At 63.5% G+C, this 9,701-nt stretch overlaps 3 pseudogenes; all 3 read right to left on the reverse strand.

Moving 5' to 3' along the window:
- Window positions 1-2,507: 2,507 nt before the first annotated feature.
- LOC142866904 (uncharacterized) lies at window positions 2,508-2,626 on the reverse strand (annotated as a pseudogene).
- Window positions 2,627-6,035: 3,409 nt separating this feature from the next.
- LOC142866876 (uncharacterized) lies at window positions 6,036-6,154 on the reverse strand (annotated as a pseudogene).
- A 3,428-nt stretch (window positions 6,155-9,582) lies between these two features.
- On the reverse strand, window positions 9,583-9,701 carry LOC142866917 (uncharacterized; annotated as a pseudogene).

Here is a 9,701-nt window from a genome sequence, read left to right on the forward strand (position 1 = left end):
CGAAATGGAAGAAAGAAACGAGCAAACAGAGACACCGGTAGCCCGCCCGGAAAAGAGTCTGCCCCTGAGAGAAAGCACCCTGACCAGGTTCACCCGTGGGTGGGTGGCGAGCTAGCGGCATTCAGAAGAGCGAGGCCCGCAGTCTGTGCGGAAGACACCTGCGCTCGGGTGTGTGTGGCGGCGCGATTCCCAAGCAGCTCTAGATGTTAAACCAAGGAGAAGCCAGGGAGTTCCCAACGCCCCAGGTGTCCTCAGCCCACGACTGGCTGCTGTGGGAATGCGAAGCCCGGCTCCTTGTCTCAGAGCGGGGTTCCCAGGAGGATCAGGCTGAAGCTGGGACTTGGCCTCAAAGTGTCCCCTCGCATGGCCACCCCCTTCCCCTTCCTGCTCCTCCACTCCTGGTGCCCCTCCATCCAGGGGCCAGACCTTAAAGAGTCACCGCAAGAGAATCCTGGTCCCAAAGGAGCCTTCTGGGGGACCGGTGCTGAGAGAGGTTGTGGGCATGGCCCGCTGGGGCTCTGCCCGACCCAGGGCTGAGAGATGCCACCTCCCAGCTCTGGGTCCCTGCAGGAAGTGTTGGCAAGCACAGGGCCGGTCCTCCAAAGGCCCAGGTGCAGGGAGCCCAGGCCAAGCAGCCTGTGGAAGAAGCCACTTGCCGTGCCACCCCGGGAACAGGACTGCAGGCCCCGGCCCTTCCCACCTCCTCCTCCTCCTCCTCCTCCTCCTCCCCCCCGCCCCGCCCCCACAGGGCACAGGGCTCAGAGACACCTCAGACTCTTGCTACCCAAAGTGCAAAGGGCATCAGTTGCTCCTCCAAACCCCCCGCCCAGCAGACCGCGTCGTCCAGCCAGCCCCCGGGCCTCCCTGGGGTGCCCAGCACAAAAGTGCAGACACCCACCGGACCCTCAATCTCAGCTTTCGGATGCTTTTGCCACTCTAAGGACCCGCAGGCCCGCTGGGCCTTCGGGCAGGACAGAGAGCCCCGGAATCCGACGTGGAGAGCTGCGTGTACGTCCCCATCAGGAGGCGGTCCCCACCTCCGCGGCTCTCCCCTTGCGGGGAGCGGCAGCCGGCAGCCGCAGGGCCTCAGGGAAGACACCAGGCTGGGCCCCCGCGGCACAGCGGGGGCACGTCCCCCCGCACGCGACTTAGGGACGGCTGCTGGATACTGCTGCGGCCACCCTGCTGCCGGGTTTCTGGAGGGCTTCCTGGAAGCAGCGTCCACACCAAGCCCTTGGAAGGCCCAGGCGACGGAGGAGCCGGTCAGGCAGGGGCCGAGGACGGTGAGAGGCCGGGCGGGAAGGAGCATGTCAGGCCGGGGCAGAGGACGGTGACACGCCGGGCGGGGAGGAGCCGGTCAGGCGGGGGCCCAGGACAGTGACGGGCCTGGCCGGGGAGGAGTGCGTCAGGCAGGGGCAGAGGTGACGGGCTGGGTAAGGGGTAGGGTGACAGTTAGGGCACAATTCACAATCGCAAAGATGTGGAAGCGACCCGAGTGCCCCTCCATCCAGGAGTGCATTAATAAAATGTGGCGCGTGGACACCACGGAGTGCCATTCGGCTGTGAGGAGCAGCGGTGAGAGGGCACCTCTCGTGTTCTCCTGGCCAGAGCTGGAACCCGTTCCAGTAAGCCGAGTATCCCAAGAATGGACACACGAGCACCACGTGCTCGCGCTCACCAGCAAACTGGTACGAACGGATGGACACCTAAGTGGACAGAGAGGAATCACCTTCGTCGGGTTGGTGTCGGGCGGGTGGGGGGAGGGATGGGCATACACATCCGTTAGGGATGGGGTGGGTGCGCACTGACTGGGGGATGGGCGCGCTTGAAGCTCTGACCCGAGGGTGGAGGCTTGGAGAGGGCGACGTACCCGACCTTAACATTGGTGCCCCCACGATACGCTGGGACAACATGAGAGGTATCTGAATAAGAACACAGGGGGGAGGGGGGCACGGGCAACACATGTCACCTGAATACTTGTACTCCCATCATCTGCTTGAAAAGAGAGAGAAAAGAAAATGCAATAATAGAGGTAAGAGACACTTTTTAAAAATGATGAATCCGAAGAGAAAAGTAAAAGGAGGCCTGTGGAGCAGGTCTGGGTGTGACTCCGGATCCCCCAACATCAGGTGCCACCACCAAAGATTCCTACATGTAGCCCATAGAACCCCAAAAGCAACGGGACGAGTTCTGGTCACATACTCCCTCAAAATGACATCCTGGCCTTCTTCTGGAACTCCCTCCCCTCTCAGACTCTCAAGGTTTCCTCCAGCGTGTCGGTTCCCACAGAGCAGACCTTGGGTCTGAGACCTGACAGTCCAGATGCCACGCGTGCTGCCGCGTGGCGGCGGTGTCGCGGCTTGGGACAAGAGGAGGCCCCACGGTGCGGGCTGGGGCGCCAGGCACCGCGGCGGGCGCTGAGGGTGGGGGTCACCCCCACCCCGGGCCGCCGCCGCGCTCCCAGAAAGGGAACAGGAGGCAAAAAAAAAAAAAAAAAAACCAGAAGAAGCCTAAGGCACCCGGTATTCCCAAGCGGTCTCCCATCCAAGTACTAAGGAGGCCCGACCCTGCTTAGCTTCCCAGACCAGACGAGCTCGGGGGCGTTCGGGGTGGTGTGGCCCTAGACGGCGGAGGGCGCCCCTGCCCCGCTCAAGAAGCCGAGCCTCTCTGCGCTTTCCCGCCGCCGCCGCCGCCTCCTCCCGCCCCAGGCCCCGCGCCGGGCCGGGTCCGGTGTGCTCCGAGGGTCGGGGGTGACGGGCGGGGCGGGGCGGGGTGGGGCGGGGCGCGGGGCTGTCTCTCTATACACACACACACTCACACTCACGCACACTCACACAATATGCGCCTCCACGGCTGGACTCGCCAAGGTGGAGCCCTCCCAGCCCCCCTCGTCTCCTTGCCTGGCCTCCTTCACATACCCGCTGCCCACCCCCGCGCCTCGCCGCCGCTGACTGCGCACGCGCTGGACGCTCGCCCTTTGACCCCAGCCAGGGGCCGCCCTCCCCCACAACCCCTTTCATCTGCGGCCCCCCTCGCCCTTTGGGTGGGCTGCCGCCTATTCCCCCGGGCCAGGGCTGGGGCACAGCCAGTGTATGGGGCGTCTCTCTCTGGGGATGTGTCCCATGGGTGGGGTGGGGTGGCGTGGTTTGGGGGGCGCTGAAGAAATCAGTCCCCTCCATCTCCTACCTCTGGAAAACGCCCAAGCCCGTGGAGAACTGCCGGCACCGCTTCGTGGGGGCCGGGACCCTCCTCCGTGTCCTCCTGTGGCCCAGTCCAAGGGGCCTGGGCCTGCCCGGGGCTGCATTGGACCCCGACCACCCTGGCGTGTGGACTCGCTAAAAATCGGCCATTAGATATTGGATTCCAGCTTCCTTGAGGTCATTTCACTAATGAGTGCACCGGAAAGAGTTTCCTAATCCATCTGTGAGGGTGGCAACTGAAAGAGAATTTGAAAGCTGACAGAATAGGCGAGGGAAGGCATAGGAGATTTCCACACCCAGCAAGGAAGACTTTCCCGAAATGGAAGAAAGAAACGAGCAAACAGAGACACCGGTAGCCCGCCCGGAAAAGAGTCTGCCCCTGAGAGAAAGCACCCTGACCAGGTTCACCCGTGGGTGTGTGGCGAGCTAGCGGCATTCAGAAGAGCGAGGCCCGCAGTCTGTGCGGAAGACACCTGCGCTCGGGTGTGTGTGGCGGCGCGATTCCCAAGCAGCTCTAGATGTTAAACCAAGGAGAAGCCAGGGAGTTCCCAACGCCCCAGGTGTCCTCAGCACACGACTGGCTGCTGTGGGAATGCGAAGCCCGGCTCCTTGTCTCAGAGCGGGGTTCCCAGGAGGATCAGGCTGAAGCTGGGACTTGGCCTCAAAGTGTCCCTTCGCATGGCCACCCCCTTCCCCTTCCTGCTCCTCCACTCCTGGTGCCCCTCCATCCAGGGGCCAGACCTTAAAGAGTCACCGCAAGAGAATCCTGGTCCCAAAGGAGCCTTCTGGGGGACCGGTGCTGAGAGAGGTTGTGGGCATGGCCCGCTGGGGCTCTGCCCGACCCAGGGCTGAGAGATGCCACCTCCCAGCTCTGGGTCCCTGCAGGAAGTGTTGGCAAGCACAGGGCCGGTCCTCCAAAGGCCCAGGTGCAGGGAGCCCAGGCCAAGCAGCCTGTGGAAGAAGCCACTTGCCGTGCCACCCCGGGAACAGGACTGCAGGCCCCGGCCCTTCCCACCTCCTCCTCCTCCTCCTCCTCCTCCCCCCCGCCCCGCCCCCACAGGGCACAGGGCTCAGAGACACCTCAGACTCTTGCTACCCAAAGTGCAAAGGGCATCAGTTGCTCCTCCAAACCCCCGCCCAGCAGACCGCGTCGTCCAGCCAGCCCCCGGGCCTCCCTGGGGTGCCCAGCACAAAAGTGCAGACACCCACCGGACCCTCAATCTCAGCTTTCGGATGCTTTTGCCACTCTAAGGACCCGCAGGCCCGCTGGGCCTTCGGGCAGGACAGAGAGCCCCGGAATCCGACGTGGAGAGCTGCGTGTACGTCCCCATCAGGAGGCGGTCCCCACCTCCGCGGCTCTCCCCTTGCGGGGAGCGGCAGCCGGCAGCCGCAGGGCCTCAGGGAAGACACCAGGCTGGGCCCCCGCGGCACAGCGGGGGCACGTCCCCCCGCACGCGACTTAGGGACGGCTGCTGGAGACTGCTGCGGCCACCCTGCTGCCGGGTTTCTGGAGGGCTTCCTGGAAGCAGCGTCCACACCAAGCCCTTGGAAGGCCCAGGCGACGGAGGAGCCGGTCAGGCAGGGGCCGAGGACGGTGAGAGGCCGGGCGGGAAGGAGCATGTCAGGCCGGGGCAGAGGACGGTGACACGCCGGGCGGGGAGGAGCCGGTCAGGCGGGGGCCCAGGACAGTGACGGGCCTGGCCGGGGAGGAGTGCGTCAGGCAGGGGCAGAGGTGACGGGCTGGGTAAGGGGTAGGGTGACAGTTAGGGCACAATTCACAATCCCAAAGATGTGGAAGCGACCCGAGTGCCCATCCATCCAGGAGTGCATTAATAAAATGTGGCGCGTGGACACCACGGAGTGCCATTCGGCTGTGAGGAGCAGCGGTGAGAGGGCACCTCTCGTGTTCTCCTGGCCAGAGCTGGAACCCGTTCCAGTAAGCCGAGTATCCCAAGAATGGACACACGAGCACCACGTGCTCGCGCTCACCAGCAAACTGGTACGAACGGATGGACACCTAAGTGGACAGAGAGGAATCACCTTCGTCGGGTGGGTGTCGGGCGGGTGGGGGGAGGGATGGGCATACACATCCGTTAGGGATGGGGTGGGTGCGCACCGACTGGGGGATGGGCGCGCTTGAAGCTCTGACCCGAGGGTGGAGGCTTGGAGAGGGCGACGTACCCGACCTTAACATTGGTGCCCCCACGATACGCTGGGACAACATGAGAGGTATCTGAATAAGAACACAGGGGGGAGGGGGGCACGGGCAACACATGTCACCTGAATACTTGTACTCCCATCATCTGCTTGAAAAGAGAGAGAAAAGAAAATGCAATAATAGAGGTAAGAGACACTTTTTAAAAATGATGAATCCGAAGAGAAAAGTAAAAGGAGGCCTGTGGAGCAGGTCTGGGTGTGACTCCGGATCCCCCAACATCAGGTGCCACCACCAAAGATTCCTACGTGTAGCCCATAGAACCCCAAAAGCAACGGGACGAGTTCTGGTCACATACTCCCTCAAAATGACATCCTGGCCTTCTTCTGGAACTCCCTCCCCTCTCAGACTCTCAAGGTTTCCTCCAGCGTGTCGGTTCCCACAGAGCAGACCTTGGGTCTGAGACCTGACAGTCCAGATGCCACGCGTGCTGCCGCGTGGCGGCGGTGTCGCGGCTTGGGACAAGAGGAGGCCCCACGGTGCGGGCTGGGGCGCCAGGCACCGCGGCGGGCGCTGAGGGTGGGGGTCACCGCCACCCCGGGCCGCCGCCGCGGTCCCAGAAAGGGAACAGAACAAGAGGCAAAAAAAAAAAAAAAAAAAAAAAAAAAAAAACCAGAAGAAGCCTAAGGCACCCGGTATTCCCAGGCGGTCTCCCATCCAAGTACTAAGGAGGCCCGACCCTGCTTAGCTTCCCAGACCAGACGAGCTCGGGGGCGTTCGGGGTGGTGTGGCCCTAGACGGCGGAGGGCGCCCCTGCCCCGCTCAAGAAGCCGAGCCTCTCTGCGCTTTCCCGCCGCCGCCCCCGCCGCAGCCTCCGCCGCCGCCGCCGCCTCCTCCCGCCCCAGGCCCCGCGCCGGGCCGGGTCCGGTGTGCTCCGAGGGTCGGGGGTGACGGGCGGGGCGGGGCGGGGTGGGGCGGGGCGCGGGGCTGTCTCTCTATACACACACACACTCACACTCACGCACACTCACACAATATGCGCCTCCACGGCTGGACTCGCCAAGGTGGAGCCCTCCCAGCCCCCCTCGTCTCCTTGCCTGGCCTCCTTCACGTACCCGCTGCCCACCCCAGGCGCCTGGCCGCAGCTGACTGCGCACGAGCGGGACGCTCGCCCTTTGACCCCAGCCAGGGGCCGCCCTCCCCCACAACCCCTTTCAGCTGCGGCCCCCCTCGCCCTGTGGGTGGGCTGCCGCCTATTCCCCCGGGCCAGGGCTGGGGCACAGCCAGTGTATGGGGCGTCTCTCTCTGGGGATGTGTCCCATGGGTGGGGTGGGGTGGCGTGGTTTGGGGGGCGCTGAAGAAATCAGTCCCCTCCATCTCCTACCTCTGGAAAACGCCCAAGCCCGTGGAGAACTGCCGGCACCGCTTCGTGGGGGCCGGGACCCTCCTCCGTGTCCTCCTGTGGCCCAGTCCAAGGGGCCTGGGCCTGGCCGGGGCTGCATTGGACCCCGACCACCCTGGCGTGTGGACTCGCTAAAAATCGGCCATTAGATATTGGATTCCAGCTTCCTTGAGGTCATTTCACTAATGAGTGCACCGGAAAGAGTTTCCTAATCCATCTGTGAGGGTGGCAACTGAAAGAGAATTTGAAAGCTGACAGAATAGGCGAGGGAAGGCATAGGAGATTTCCACACCCAGCAAGGAAGACTTTCCCGAAATGGAAGAAAGAAACGAGCAAACAGAGACACCGGTAGCCCGCCCGGAAAAGAGTCTGCCCCTGAGAGAAAGCACCCTGACCAGGTTCACCCGTGGGTGGGTGGCGAGCTAGCGGCATTCAGAAGAGCGAGGCCCGCAGTCTGTGCGGAAGACACCTGCGCTCGGGTGTGTGTGGCGGCGTGATTCACAAGCAGTTCTAGATGTTAAACCCAGGAGAAGCCAGGGAGTTCCCAACGCCCCAGGTGTCCTCAGCACACGACTGGCTGCTGTGGGAATGCGAAGCCCGGCTCCTTGTCTCAGAGCGGGGTTCCCAGGAGGATCAGGCTGAAGCTGGGACTTGGCCTCAAAGTGTCCCCTCGCATGGCCACCCCCTTCCCCTTCCTGCTCCTCTACTCCTGGTGCCCCTCCATCCAGGGGCCAGACCTTAAAGAGTCACCGCAAGAGAATCCTGGTCCCAAAGGAGCCTTCTGGGGGACCGGTGCTGAGAGAGGTTGTGGGCATGGCCCGCTGGGGCTCTGCCCGACCCAGGGCTGAGAGATGCAACCTCCCAGCTCTGGGTCCCTGCAGGAAGTGTTGGCAAGCACAGGGCCGGTCCTCCAAAGGCCCAGGTGCAGGGAGCCCAGGCCAAGCAGCCTGTGGAAGAAGCCACTTGCCCTGCCACCCCGGGAACAGGACTGCGGGCCCCGGCCCTTCCCACCTCCTCCTCCTCCTCCTCCTCCGCCCTGCACCCCCCCCCCCGACATGGCACAGGGCTCAGAGACACCTCAGACTCTTGCTACCCAAAGTGCAAAGGGCATCAGTTGCTCCTCCAAACCCCCCGCCCAGCAGACCGCGTCGTCCAGCCAGCCCCCGGGCCTCCCTGGGGTGCCCAGCACAAAAGTGCAGACACCCACCGGACCCTCAATCTCAGCTTTCGGATGCTTTTGCCACTCTAAGGACCCGCAGGCCCGCTGGGCCTTCGGGCAGGACAGAGAGCCCCGGAATCCGACGTGGAGAGCTGCGTGTACGTCCCCATCAGGAGGCGGTCCCCACCTCCGCGGCTCTCCCCTTGCGGGGAGCGGCAGCCGGCAGCCGCAGGGCCTCAGGGAAGACACCAGGCTGGGCCCCCGCGGCACAGCGGGGGCACGTCCCCCCGCACGCGACTTAGGGACGGCTGCTGGAGACTGCTGCGGCCACCCTGCTGCCGGGTTTCTGGAGGGCTTCCTGGAAGCAGCGTCCACACCAAGCCCTTGGAAGGCCCAGGCGACGGAGGAGCCGGTCAGGCAGGGGCCGAGGACGGTGAGAGGCCGGGCGGGAAGGAGCATGTCAGGCCGGGGCAGAGGACGGTGACACGCCGGGCGGGGAGGAGCCGGTCAGGCGGGGGCCCAGGACAGTGACGGGCCTGGCCGGGGAGGAGTGCGTCAGGCAGGGGCAGAGGTGACGGGCTGGGTAAGGGGTAGGGTGACAGTTAGGGCACAATTCACAATCCCAAAGATGTGGAAGCGACCCGAGTGCCCATCCATCCAGGAGTGCATTAATAAAATGTGGCGCGTGGACACCACGGAGTGCCATTCGGCTGTGAGGAGCAGCGGTGAGAGGGCGCCTCTCGTGTTCTCCTGGCCAGAGCTGGAACCCGTTCCAGTAAGCCGAGTATCCCAAGAATGGACACACGAGCACCACGTGCTCGCGCTCACCAGCAAACTGGTACGAACGGATGGACACCTAAGTGGACAGAGAGGAATCACCTTCGTCGGGTGGGTGTCGGGCGGGTGGGGGGAGGGATGGGCATACACATCCGTTAGGGATGGGGTGGGTGCGCACCGACTGGGGGATGGGCGCGCTTGAAGCTCTGACCCGAGGGTGGAGGCTTGGAGAGGGCGACGTACCCGACCTTAACATTGGTGCCCCCACGATACGCTGGGACAACATGAGAGGTATCTGAATAAGAACACAGGGGGGAGGGGGGCACGGGCAACACATGTCACCTGAATACTTGTACTCCCATCATCTGCTTGAAAAGAGAGAGAAAAGAAAATGCAATAATAGAGGTAAGAGACACTTTTTAAAAATGATGAATCCGAAGAGAAAAGTAAAAGGAGGCCTGTGGAGCAGGTCTGGGTGTGACTCCGGATCCCCCAACATCAGGTGCCACCACCAAAGATTCCTACGTGTAGCCCATAGAACCCCAAAAGCAACGGGACGAGTTCTGGTCACATACTCCCTCAAAATGACATCCTGGCCTTCTTCTGGAACTCCCTCCCCTCTCAGATTCTCAAGGTTTCCTCCAACGTGTCGGTTCCCACAGAGCAGACCTTGGGTCTGAGACCTGACAGTCCAGATGCCACGCGTGCTGCCGCGTGGCGGCGGTGTCGCGGCTTGGGACAAGAGGAGGCCCCACGGTGCGGGCTGGGGCGCCAGGCACCGCGGCGGGCGCTGAGGGTGGGGGTCACCCCCACCCCGGGCCGCCGCCGCGCTCCCAGAAAGGGAACAGAACAGGAGGCAAAAAAAAAAAAAAAAAAAAAAACCAGAAGAAGCCTAAGGCACCCGGTATTCCCAGGCGGTCTCCCATCCAAGTACTAAGGAGGCCCGACCCTGCTTAGCTTCCCAGACCAGACGAGCTCTGGGGCGTTCGGGGTGGTGTGGCCCTAGAC

The sequence above is a fragment of the Microcebus murinus genome, unplaced genomic scaffold (assembly GCF_040939455.1).
Source record: "Microcebus murinus isolate Inina unplaced genomic scaffold, M.murinus_Inina_mat1.0 scaf007_hap2_Mmur4.0, whole genome shotgun sequence".
In the NCBI taxonomy this organism is placed as follows: Eukaryota; Metazoa; Chordata; class Mammalia; order Primates; family Cheirogaleidae; genus Microcebus; species Microcebus murinus.